Source organism: Erithacus rubecula (genome assembly GCF_903797595.1).
Source record: "Erithacus rubecula genome assembly, chromosome: 3".
NCBI classification, from domain to species: domain Eukaryota; kingdom Metazoa; phylum Chordata; class Aves; order Passeriformes; family Muscicapidae; genus Erithacus; species Erithacus rubecula.
This window is the reverse complement of record NC_136689.1, coordinates 54,799,645-54,812,717: the sequence shown is the minus strand read 5'-3', so window position 1 is coordinate 54,812,717 and position 13,073 is coordinate 54,799,645. Positions and strand designations below refer to the sequence as shown.

Below are 13,073 nucleotides of genomic sequence, written 5' to 3'. Positions count from 1 at the left end.
CAATATTCTGCATTATTATATTCCTATCTGGTGGTATTTTCTGATCTGCTAGCCATGGAGCTTATAATCACAGAGGCAGATGAGCCTGAGGAATAGGCTCACAAGCCAGCCTGCAAGCAGCCCAGAGAGAAAGATCCCTGTTGTGGGTTCTGTGTTCCAGATATAAACATTTTCTGAATGACCAGAAAACAAGAGCAGGCCAAAGAAGGTAATGCCAATGGTGATGATACCCCAAAATATCACAGATGCTTTAGTAAAACTAAGTCTGACTTGCAGAAAGGTACTTTGGATTAAATCAGAGATTGCAAGGAACACCTAAACTACTTGTGGCCACTGCCTTATCTAAATAATAATTCCCTGGGGCACATACACAATCTAACCTGAAATAGAACGTTTTAACTTAATTCATAGAAAACTCTTGGCAATGCAGCACTGATTCAGGGGCACTTGTCCTTCCCACAAATTACATTAGTAATTAAACCTTCCAAAAAGCATTAGCTATTAGAAGTAATCAATTTAGTTAGACAAAAAACAAAAAAAAAAAAAAAAAAAAAAAAAAAAAAAAAAAAAAAAAAAAAAGAAAAAAAAGCCAATTCTGGCTATGTAGGATGAAAAACCCACTATTTTCAATACTCCAAAGGTTCTCTTTCACAGCTTCAACCCCATCAAAAATCCCATTAGTTTAAGCAAAAGTCCTGCTTAGCCTAGACTACCTGTAGCTCCTTCTTTTAAAAATTAGCCAGCTTGAGACATCTGTAATCAGTCGAAGTTGAGCAGCACACGGAACTTTCCTATCAAGCATCACATAAAACAGTCCCAAAGCTTCTGTAGCTCTCGCTACTGTTTCATTTCATAGCAGAAAGTAAACACTGCAATTACAAATGTAATGACTACCACCAGGCACTTCTCAGCACTAAGAAATAAGAAAAAAAGAAAAAAGAAACCTCACGCTGTTAAACATAAAAGCAGCATTCCAAAATAAAAATTCAAGCTATAGAAAATACTGTAGTTCTCACCTAATTCTAGGCTTGGAAATGCGACTCTCGGTTAAGGTGCAACTCCTTAGCATTCAGCAGACCACCCGACATGGAGGATCACAGCTGTGGAGCCTGAGCTACTGGCCAGCACCAAAGCCAAAAGCTGTTTAAGACCTGGACGTTTGTCAGAAGACACACAAAAACCCTGAATCTCAACCCTCAGGAAGGATCATTTATCTAAAAAAGGCACCAGAGAACTTCAAGCAGCTGAAAGTTTCAGCCAGTGATGGCAAGACACCGCCTACAGCTCAGAAAAGCTGGGCATGGGGAAAGCTCCGGGTGGGTACCGAAGCCAGCACCATTTCTGACACACACACACCACAGAAGCGCTGCAGTGGTCCAGGGCAGCGCAGCAAGGGCTGCCTGTGACGGCGACCCCGGGAGCAAAGCGGGAGGGAAAGGGGCTCTCCGCTGGCGGACATACCTCACCTCCAGACCAGGGTCCCCCTGCCTGACAAACCCACAGGCTGCGGTAACTTTCTAAGAGAGAAGCGAGTGCCTGGCCACTAAGCTGCCCGGCACGGAGCGAGCCAGCGCGCAGAGAGACGCGGAGGCTCCCGCGGCCGGCACGGCCTCCGCCCGCCGCCATCCCGCCCTCCCTGCGGCGCCGCTCCGCCACCTCCCCTCCCGCTAACACCGACTCGCCAGCGCTGTCCCGGTGCACGGGCTCCCAATCCCTCGGGACTGCCCGGCCCCACCACCGGGAGCTGCTCCCTTCCTGCCCCAACGCGCTCCGGGCGCCCGGCAGCGGCGGCCACTGCGGGGGCATCTCCTCAATCCCCGCCGAAGGGCCTCCCTCCCTTCCACTCCCCTCTCCTCTGCTGCCGGATCGCCTCCGCTCCGCTAGGAACAAAGCCCCGCGCCGTTCTTCTGCTTCCCGAGGACCACGACGGCCCGCAAAGTTTACCTCGTTTTCCCGGAGGGGAGCAGGGCTCCCCCTCCCCCAGCGCCGCACACACTTGTTTGTATCTCCTGCGCTCCCCGCGCCGCGAGCCGCCTCCGGCGCTCGATAAGGCTCAGGAGGAGGAGCTGTGGAAGAGGCGCGTGGCGCTGCTCCCGGCCGGGGCGGGGGTGCGGGGCAGCAATGCCGGCCCGGGCCCGGCCTGGCCTCGCCGCCCCTCACCCTGAGGCGGCGACAGCGGCCCCCTGCTCGGAGCTGCTACCTGGCGCCATCTCCCCGCGGCAGCCCGCCCGCCTCGCTGGGAGCTGCTCTGCTGGGCAAGGGGGTGGGGGATCTCCCGGCTCTGGGCCCTGCGTGGCTCGGCTTTTCTCCCTCTGCCCCGGCGGCTTGGAGCCTAAGTGCACGGCTAGGAGCTGCAGCTCCTGGAGCAGGAGCATTTAGCTCTCTGCGGGACGGCTCGGCGTGGCTGCCGGCAGAGGAGCCAGGCTAACACCCACGGGCAGAGCGGCCGCAGTGAGGAGGCCGAAGGCAGCTCCGTGCCCAGAGCTCTGCACCTGTTGACTTTCTCAGCACGGCACCAGAGACGCAAAGATGATCCCTAAAATCACTGCTCGGATGCTGCCCGAGGCTGTAGATTCCCTGTGTACATATGTCATTGCAAGTACGGTTCTTTACGGCACTGATATTTATGCTATTTACACACCTCTCCCTTGAAGCAGCTCAAGAAAGGGCAGCTCCGCACCTGGAGCTCCTGCAGGACACTGACACGGCACTGCCCTCTGTACCTGCTGCTTCACAGCTGCTGCCGCTTACATAAGGAGCAATTTCCGTGACATAACACAGCCACAGAGCAGGGCAGGGAGGGCACGCAAGTGCTCCTGGCCTTTTGCTCCACGTTTCAGAAAGCAGAGGTTTTATCCTAGATGCAAAAAGGGAGAGTTCATGTCATCCCTCTGGTGTAAAATTTCTACCCTAAAGGTACCCTGAAATTTAGCTGAAACAGGTACAACCTGAGGCCATTCCCTGCATATATATATATATATATATATATGCATGTATATATATATGTAGTTAATCAAATATTAACTGAAGTAAATAGTATTGGGTTTGCCAACACACACCACACTGTCAGATGGTAACTGAGGCCCCTCTTGATGTGAATGCATATTACTGGTGACAAAGGAAAGGATTTGAACATTCCTCTTTTGCCTAGGACCTCACCTAGACAGTGTCCTTACTGATGTGACTTCAGTGTAGCAACAAGCTCATACAAGTGATAAGCAATAATAAACACCTTTCTTTATTACTCTTAGAGGCTGGATTTACAGCCAGTCTATTCTAGCAATGGGCACTTCCCCTGGCTGATTTAGGCAACCAGTGGCTAATATTTGCAATTCCATTGCAGTGAGGGCAAAGGACCACCAAGAAACAGAGATTTCTAGAGATCCCAGAGATGGGTTTCAAAGTTCAAAGCTAAGTCTGTTTTTTGCAGTGTTTCATATTATGGGAATAGGCAGATAAAGTACCTGCAACACCAACAAAACAAAAGCAGAATTACAATCACCTTCTAGCTTTCAAGCAAAAATTTCAAAACTTGACTTCCAAGGAAGAAGGCAGAAATTATAATATTTTTTGAAATTTAAACTATCATGATTTAGCACTCTGATACATGGTTTTGAGATGCTTGCACTTAGGCAATACTTCACATATATGCAGTAAAAAGCTTATAGATGCACGTATTTTGCATATGACTCTCCTTGAAGGAAAAAAAGTAATTTTGCATTACATCTGCAATGTGAAGGCTCAGTGCCAGGAAGTTCAGTGTGTAGGGTTAATACCACAGTGTTAGCATAGCATAAATGTTCTTTACATTTTATAGTATGTCTATGGTAAATAATATCTTCTTATATGTTTACAGCTGTAATTATCACCTCTATTTTGTGAATTCCTCCCTTCATCACTTTTTCATAGGAGTGGAGAAGGGTAGGAAAGGGGAAAATCTGTGTCTGTATTTTAAAGACATTTCAGTGTTTTTGAACCTGCCTAGAGATGTTGCCACTGACCACATTAAATCCTCATCTCAGATACAAACTTGCTGAGTCAAGGAATCTGCTGTGTGCTATGTTAACCTGGTATCAAAATAGTCTTGTCTTCTATTTCAATGCCATCACAAACACTTTTAAATATTACAAAGAATGGAGTAAGTCTAGTTATGTTAGTGACTTATACCTTTTGCACATTGGGTTACCTCTTTATTCTTACTGGTTTCTACAGAAGCAACCAAATTTAAGTACTGTATCAGGTGAACAAATAAAGTTTTTATACCTGAAGGAAAAGGGATTGCTCAGTCAGTTATCACTGTGTTGAAACAAACCATCTATTTTTACAGCAACCAAGAGCTTAGAGAGCAAGTTACACAGAAATCAGGGCACATGAAATTATTTCAGTCCTATTGCTATTTTCCTTAAATAACACAAACACAAACCAGAACAGTAGTCGTTCATGTGTGTAAAGTACACACAGTGATTGCATTTTTGTAACTACTTATAAGGCATATATACAGAGAGAGATCAAATTTGCACCAGGAGTATTTGATAGATAGCAAGTTTCCCTTGAGCAAATCTCTGAATATTCAATTCAAACTAGCTTATTTAATATAAATTTGTAATCTGACTTCAGTGTTAGAGATCACAAAATAACCTTAAGTAGCTTCAAATTTAACATAAATAGTAGCATAAGAATTTACAGTGTTTCATAAATGTCTCTCCAGCAGCTCTGTATTCTGGCATGAACAACCACCACATTTTTATTTGCAACAAGAAAAAGACAGTGTTCTCTGGAAACTGGTTTTATAGTTTCTTTTCATTCTCGGCAAAATGAATCCTTATAGCTGCAGTGCTGTACAAGTAATAATCATCTCATTCATGTACTGTTGACAGAACTGGTGATCTGTAAGGTTCCTTCCAACCCACACCATTCTATGATTTATGAATTGCCCCTGCATATGTCAGCTTTGGGCACTAAGTCACCATTTCATAAATTTTCAAGCTACCACACCAATGGACCATATTTCAACCCATGTTCTATGTTCTAGGAATCTATTTTCCATCACTGACTTTCTGGTACAAATGACAGATGGTATCTGTGGTAGTTTAATGTTAAATCTGCTGACTTATCAAACACACCCATGATTGTGTTACAAGTGCAGCAATGAAACGTCAATCTGCATTAACTGTCTGAAATGTTCAGTTGATACAAAATCAAAAGAAAAATCTCTAAACTGTGAATAACTTCAGTCCATACCTACTGAAGCTATGGGCTGCAGAAAAATTGTATCAATTATCTGATTCTCATTGGTACTCTGATTATTTAATAAAAAATTGGACAAGAAGAAGAATCTTTCACAGTATTTACAACATTTTCTCCCTGTACTGATTTATCATGTTCCTAATAAATATTTATATTTTTGCAATTTATCAGCTTGCAAGGCAAGCCTTATAAGTGCATCTCTGCATCACCCTCTACAAGATAGTACAGGCATGCTGAAAATAATTGTAAAAAACAGGACTATGCAGTTTTAAGGTTGGCTCATTTATATAATTAGGATACAATGAGCACTATATGGGTATTCATGATGCCCTGTGATGTAACAAAAAATTCCTGGTACTTTACATATTCCAGTATTGTTATTCTCCAGTTTCCAAGAACTGCTCCTCTCTGTTTTTTTCCCTTGCTTTAATAAGTGTTAAGAAGAAGCTAGTAAAAAACACTGCAATTGGCAAGTTTAAAAGTAAAATTGAGAAGGGTGCAGAAAAGCCTCTAATATATTGTATAATTGATGCTTTGTTTAACATATACTATCACAACTGTAATCCAGAAAAAAAAACAAACTCCAGAAGTGCTTTCAAAGCAAGTCTTGTGGTACTGACTGAGGGAATTCATGTGTTATTTGATACAGAGAAAACCAGTAGGAAAGGGAACTAAATAAAAAGTAAAACAGTTGCCCCATTTTACTCTTCACAAAAGTCAAATCAGTTCTCTCATAGGACTCAAACAGAAGTTCCACAAACAGGGATCAATTGCACAGTTCTTCAGCTCCTGCAATGGGAGGCAACTGAATCAAATGCTATGTATCACATACTTAGTGTAGCATGAATGGGTATTTAGTGCAGAACATACAAAAGTTTCTGTAATTGACTACACAAAGTTAAAAAAAATAACCTAGAGCACGATGTTGCAACATGCCTCCTCAAATCTCAGTGCATTTCTCCATGTATTCTAAGTATTGGTGAACTGCTGGGGTTTTTTGATGGCACAGGAGCTTCAAAGTAATATATTTCTCTTCCTCCATCTCCCTTTTTCATACAGTGAAACAGGGTCCAACACAGAACAATTTCTAGAGATAACAGCTCTGAGACAGAATCTTCTGTACACGTTAAGTGTCTAGGAATAACATCAGTATGTGTTTACACTAGTTACTAGTGGAAATAGGAAGATTTCCTTAAACTGAAGAGAAAGCAAGCTTTCTTCAAGCCTGTGCAGAGCATCCTACCTCCTGCTTATGGTCCAGTAGTATCAGCTCCCAATTATCAGTAAAGTCATACATAATACTCATAAATTAGTATGTCCATTTAGAACCTTAACAGACTGTAAGTTAGTCACCACTGTTTTCTAGAATATAGAGCCAGACAACTCGGGTTCCAGCCATTAATTTGAAATTAAGATGCTTTAGATAAGGGTAGATAGAGACACAGTTTTTAAATACCTAATGTAGTTCAGGAATGGTACTCCTCAATTAAGTGTTCCCACCAAAACCCAGGCACCTCTCTGCTCGCTCCCCCTCCCACTCTCCCTCTCCATCTGGCAGCTGGAGAGGAGAATTGGAGGCACAAAAAATAAATATCAAATAAGAACAATTTACTGGAAACAGCAATGAAAAAAGAAAATAAACAGTAGCAATCCAGTATACAAAATAGAGAGTGATTCAGAGAATTCCTTCCCCCATCCTAGGCAATGACATGAGGTGGCATTGAATAACCTCATGATCCTAGCCATGCCCCCTCCTGCCTACTGAAAAAATTAGCCCTGTCCTAGCTGGAGCCAGGATAATATTATAAACAGGAAATTTATTTAACCAAATACAATAATAATTATCCCTTCTTAAGCACAGTATGCTATGTCTCTATAATGTGTAAAACCAATGCCCCAAGGAGCATAAATCTTTGTCCAGTGACTCAACTCCTGGCTGCTTTTTACAATCCTACACACCACCTCCAGTTCAAGGAAGATCCCTAGGCTTTCATTATAACGTCAGCTGTACAAAAATGGCTCATCTATGGTTCTCATAAATCATAGGTCTGGTTGTTGCTCTTTTCAGGGAATATGCTGTCTTCTTTGTAATTCATAATGATATGATTCAAAGAATATACCCCAAAGAATAGAATCTAACCTGCAAATGTATATTGTGAAAGGGAGATGCAACAAGACAAAATTTTTTTACAAAACACCTTCCTATGAGCTGAGACATGTCTGCCTCCAGGCTTGAGGTACCCGATGCTATTTCAAATTCCTGTATCTTTTCCTCTCTGCTCCAGCTTATAAATTAAAAATAGTGTTTTTCTCCCCAGTTTGAATCATATGGAGAGAGAAGAAGACATAAATTTTGAGTTTGGTGAGCTTATGCTGTCCAATAACATCAGAAGAGTTGCAATAACATAACTGTAGCAACATGAGTTAGGAAAGTACATTCAATTAGCTATACTAAAATAGACAGAGGAACAACATTGCTCTGAGTGAACACATGACACAAATCACCCTGTTGGATTTTCCCAGAACTTACATTCAACTCTGCAAGACAAACCAAAACTGTAACTGTTCAATAAGGAGGAAAACTTGTAGCATAGTGACAATTAAAAGTCACATGGGAATCGCTTTACCTATTTGTTCAATACCAAACCTCAGCATAGTATCTTCAAAACATTATAAATACACCAAATTATTGCAAAAATCAAGATAAAATGAACAGTACAGGCAGAAGAAGATGTTGCCTACAACTACAGAAACTTGCTATGGCCAAGACTTATTTACTTATTTACCTATGTCAGCAGAGCAACTGATAAATATCAAATTTACAGACTGACAGATCTTCTTGATCGTACATTATTCCAGAAGCAGCACCTCTGAAATGAGCCAGGTACAGTGCTTTTCTCTCTTTAGTATGGAGAAGAGAACTAAACATAAAATAAGGGATGTTATCCTTCACTCAAATTTCTTTCACAATAAGGGAATTTCTCTTTCCAGCTTGATCAAGTTTATAGTTATTTTGGATCATTCCTATGCCTACTCCAGTATAGACAAATGTACAGTGGTAACCTAACCACATGACTCAGATTTTTGTGATTGCTTTTTCCTTTCTTTTCCAATATTTAAAAACAAATGCAAAAATGCAGTAAGAGGAGGAGAAAAAGAAACTTATTAGACTGCTAAGGTTCTATTTTAAACAGCCCCCATAAAAAAAGGTACAACAAAATCTCAAACAACTCTAAATACACTAAAGGTTGTATCTTGAGTTCACAGTGTTGTTCACATAATCACAGAACAGTCTGATTTGGGAGAGATCTTCAAGGATCATCAAGCTCTTAAGTGACTGGTGCATACAGAGATTGAACCTGCAACTTTGGTGTTATTAGCACCATGCTCTAACCAATGTCATCTTTAGAGCTTCACAGAACATCTGAAGACAACTTATCAGGCCACCTTAGTTTAAGACAATTATATGGAGTGGACATGCCAAAATGAAACACCTCCCCTTAGTTTTAACCACTCCCCTTTCACCAATAAGGAGACATGAATGGATGAAGATATAAGTGAAAAAAAATAACAGTTTACTAGAAAACAAACAGCAAGAGAACAGCAATAACCACTAGACACAAAGTTGCTGAAACCCTTGGACTCCCCAGGAACAAAGAAAACAAGATGCCAGCTATCTTGGTTTAAGACAAGTTAAGGGAGACACTCTAACATGGGCTATGTCCTCTCAGTTTTAACCAATCTCTTGCCACCCATAAGGAGAAATTAATATGAGTATATGTAAGTAAAAAAATAAGTTTACTGACAAGCAAAACAGAAACAGGGGAAAATGACTGAAAATAATCATTAGGTACAAAATTGCAAAATCTGTCCAATTCCCTGGGAACAGAGAAACTTAAAATGGCAGTGACACCTCCCACCAAGAGTGTGTGGCTCTAAAGACAATGAAGAAAATGGCAGCAGCCCTCCCACCCTAACCCTTATCTCTCCAACAGTGGAAATTCCATCAACAAAGGCAGCTGGCACACTCCAGCACCTGATAGTCAAGGGCTGGAACACATGAAGAGACTTTGCCATCCTCTTGGCAGGCAGGAGACAGTAAAGCCAGGGAAGACCAGCTGGGCTGGATCAACTCTCCCTTCTTGCCTCAGCTGGGCACTGCTTGTGGGCTCAACCTTCCCCCTGGAACAAAAAACAGGAAGCAGTTCTGGAGGCAGATGGGGTGTGCTGGCATTTCCTGGGGGGCTCCAGCCTGGGGTCAGCTCCCCTGCTTCCTTCTAATGACCATGGTGGTGTGAGGTCAGTGCAGCTTCTCACTGCCTCCTGCTGCTCTCAGCCAGTGTCAGTGCTGCTGTCACAGGTCCCTGTCCCAAAGGGGAGGAGTGGGGAGAAGAAAGCAGACCCATGGAGCGCTGAGGAATGATGGCCCCAGCTCCCACCAGTGCCATCTTGGTACGGCAGCTGCAGAAAGGTCCTCACTCTGAAACAGTTTTGGTTTGCAAAATCCAGCTTCTCAGGTTTCTAATCAGAGTCTTGCCCAAAGCAACTTCCATGGGAGCCCAGAGAGTGACAAGAGAGGTCTCTGCATCTCTGTTGTTTGTCTTTTAAAGGGACCCCAGACCCCTCCTTTTTTGTGAATCAGTTCCATTTCCCAGGTTTTCTACTCCTAGTGACAGTAACACAAACACTGCAGATGGATGTAGAGGAAATACAGAATACAGTACACATTTTTTGGGTCACCTAGGATACTCTCATGATGCATTCTAGAAGTTACAAGATGAGCAGCAAACACATCTTCAAGACACGTTAGTTAGCATCCAAGAGACATCAAGAGGACTTTTCTTTCACATTCAGCTAGCTTATCTGAGTGAATGCAACTAAGAAAACATAATTCCTTGGCTCATCAACAGAGAGCCTCTTACTACTGACTCAGCAACAGGGCAACTGTTGACCTTTAGCAATTTATTTGCATTTCTGCCTGGGGATAATTGTGGGTATGTATTTATATACACACATAGGCACACACTTAGAATCCTTGTATCAGTTAACCAAATTACACAAAAAATATTCCCCAAAGGAAATAAGATAAAAACAGATAATTTATTGTTATGAAATGTTGCCTCAGAAACCTTAAGCATGCGCATCATGCAACCTTAACTCTTGTGCCCTAAGGAATTCTTCTAACAACTGCTCTGTAGTCCATAAGTATAGGAGTGGAGGGGGATCTCATGTCTGACATTTGGTAATGATAGATCTGAAACTAAACCCAAGTAAAGAAAGAGAATGCCTTTGTTCAAAGGAAGGCTACTTTCTTCTCCTCAGTTTAGGTCCCAGGGCCAAGTTTAAAATCAGCAGTGCAGGTGCCCTACTACTACCCTGCCCAGGTACTTCCAACAGCTGAGATCTCTGAATAGAGACTCAGCCATTTCAATTTCATCTGTCCATGCTGAAGAAATAAATGTAATGCCAAACCTTATAAATAACCTGCATTTCAGTTTGAGTTTTTAATAATCATTCAAACCAGACACATGTTCAGCAAGAACTGTATTCAGGTCACAGCTTATTTTGTATAGATGAGATAACAGCACTTGCTTACAGCAAAGCCCTAGCTGCTTTAGGAGGGGTAAGTGGTTATGTGCATGTAACAGTTTATCACAATACCACTAACTTTAGGTATAATTATATCCATGTATTTATTCTTACATCCAATGCATCTTGCTATTTTTGGTAAGTTATGACTGAAAGTGATATACATTGAATCTGTACAAGCCTTTACAATTATATATAACTATTTTTCCTAGCGTATTAACTCATGTCCAGGTGTTCTAAATCCTGTCTTGTCAGCCACTGCCTTCTCCTTACTAAGAGTACTCTACATATTAATTTTACCTTTAAAATACTTGCCAAAATTTTGAAGATAGGAATTTTTGTCCCCTGTTCAGCTACCTTGACAGAGAAATCAGGGAATCATGTAAATAACAACTTTGAAATAACTGAGAAATTAATCAAGTTTGAAGAGTGCTGTGCTTTGAAATTAAGGTTTACCATGAACAACTCTTTCATTTCTAGTGTAATTCACTATTATGCTTTTTGTCCTTTCTACCATGAATACTATTGGGATTAATACTGTTTCTTACTTCTTCGGTATTAACTATTTTTCTTTACTTTATAGCACCATTATATTATCTTCAGCTTTGATCATCACATATGTTGCTGCTACTAAAGCTTATGTATAAAGTGCCTGCTTTGCTCTATATTTGCTAGTATCCACCTTTTTGTCAATTGGGAATGTGCTCATTCTGTAATTTAACAGCATAGTTAATCCCACCTAAATGGGATCCACTCCTATCTTATTCTTGATCTGCAAGGCCTGTAGCACTCAGAACCTGGGGTGTCTTTCTGCCACCAGAGTATTTGCATATAAACTCTAGGTATAAAGCATAATTACATTCATTTCTGCCAATTTTCTGCCCTCTTACTTAGCTCAAGCCATTCTATTTCCATAAAAGCCTGTCACTGCACAGTCATTTTAAATCACTCTCCTCTGCTAAGTTTGTAATTTCTTCTCTTTGATCCATTTTTAGAACTATCTCCAGATTATCAGCTTTCATGTTTAATTAAATTTATTTATTTAAATTCCTATTAAATGTCAATTGTTTGATTTTAGCAGTAAAGCTAACTCCTATTTAGTGGGGGGTGGGGGGAAGTTTTGATAGATAAATAATAACTTACAAAAACTTTTTGCCCTTGTTAGGAGGAAATTATCTAGCAGAAGTAACCAACTGACAGATTAGAAACTAGAACACTAATTCCAGAAATTAGAATGAGGAATTATAACATTAGCATCTTTCATCAGAGCAAGTTTTTACAGTGGTTTTAATAATTTGCACACATTTTGATGGCATCTTGGATGTGAAGTATTTCTGCCACCTCTCTTTGGACTTCAGCTTTCACAGTGCTGTAGGCAGACAGCTGTAAATAACACTGACATGAAGATCTAGGCATCCCATAGATAATTTGCACCTTCTTCTGCAGCTCCATAGGCAGAAGAATATCAAATGCACAGGACTTAAGCATAGTAAGACACACCACCACATCTTAAACCATCCCCTTCCATTCAACTCATTCTATAGCCTCACATACACAATGCTTCCTCTCATTTCAGTCACCAGGGAAAGACACACTCAAGACAAGTTCCAAGCACTTTTTTAAACAATAAAATCACTGCCAAAAAGAGAAGACTAGCAGGAAAGAAAATAATTTAAAATTAAGCAGAAAAATAAAATATTGATCACTTTTCTAATTCTTTCTCACCAAGAAAATTTGGAATTACAAATACCAGAATTAAGAAAGGAGTACCAACTAGCAATAGAAGAAACCCCAAACCCCATAATTACAACATGGTTTTAGCCACTGACATCTGGAGGACACTGTGAGTCTGATGTTTGCATGGGAAACCATTGGCAATGTGTCAGTGTCTGTAATATGAAGCACACAATCAACAGCATTTTGTGTCAAAGTATTCACTTTGTGGGTACAGTGGAAATGCATGTAATTATGGCTGACACTTGAAAAAAATAATGTGTTTAGTATGTGGCTCTGGGGCACACTCTCAGCATCTCTGGCCCTTCCCTTCTATGAAGGCTGTTCAGATGTTTAACCAAATCATCTTAACTTCTGAGGTTATACTAACCATTACAAGAGGAGTTTTCAGCTCCTGTGTGAAGCTCACCAGTCAATAGCTTTCTTTTCCCCAAGTGGATAGGTGGCTCAAATGGCACTTGCCTCAAAGGTGATTCCTTTACTGCCTCTAAGAATCAGCTAGA

At 41.3% G+C, this 13,073-nt stretch overlaps 1 protein-coding gene across 4 annotated transcripts in view; it reads right to left on the bottom strand.

The window, feature by feature from the left end:
• TNS3 (tensin 3) overlaps positions 1–13,073 on the bottom strand; it is a 210,003-nt gene that overhangs the window by 172,294 nt on the left and 24,636 nt on the right. The window contains exon 1 of one of the 4 annotated variants that reach the window (XM_079301980.1): positions 1,945–2,090. The exons of the other annotated variants lie outside the window; for them this stretch is intronic. The gene's annotated coding sequence lies outside the window, so the exon portion shown is untranslated. Of the gene's footprint in view, positions 1–1,944; positions 2,091–13,073 lie in introns of those variants that run through there. 4 annotated transcript variants of the gene reach the window in all.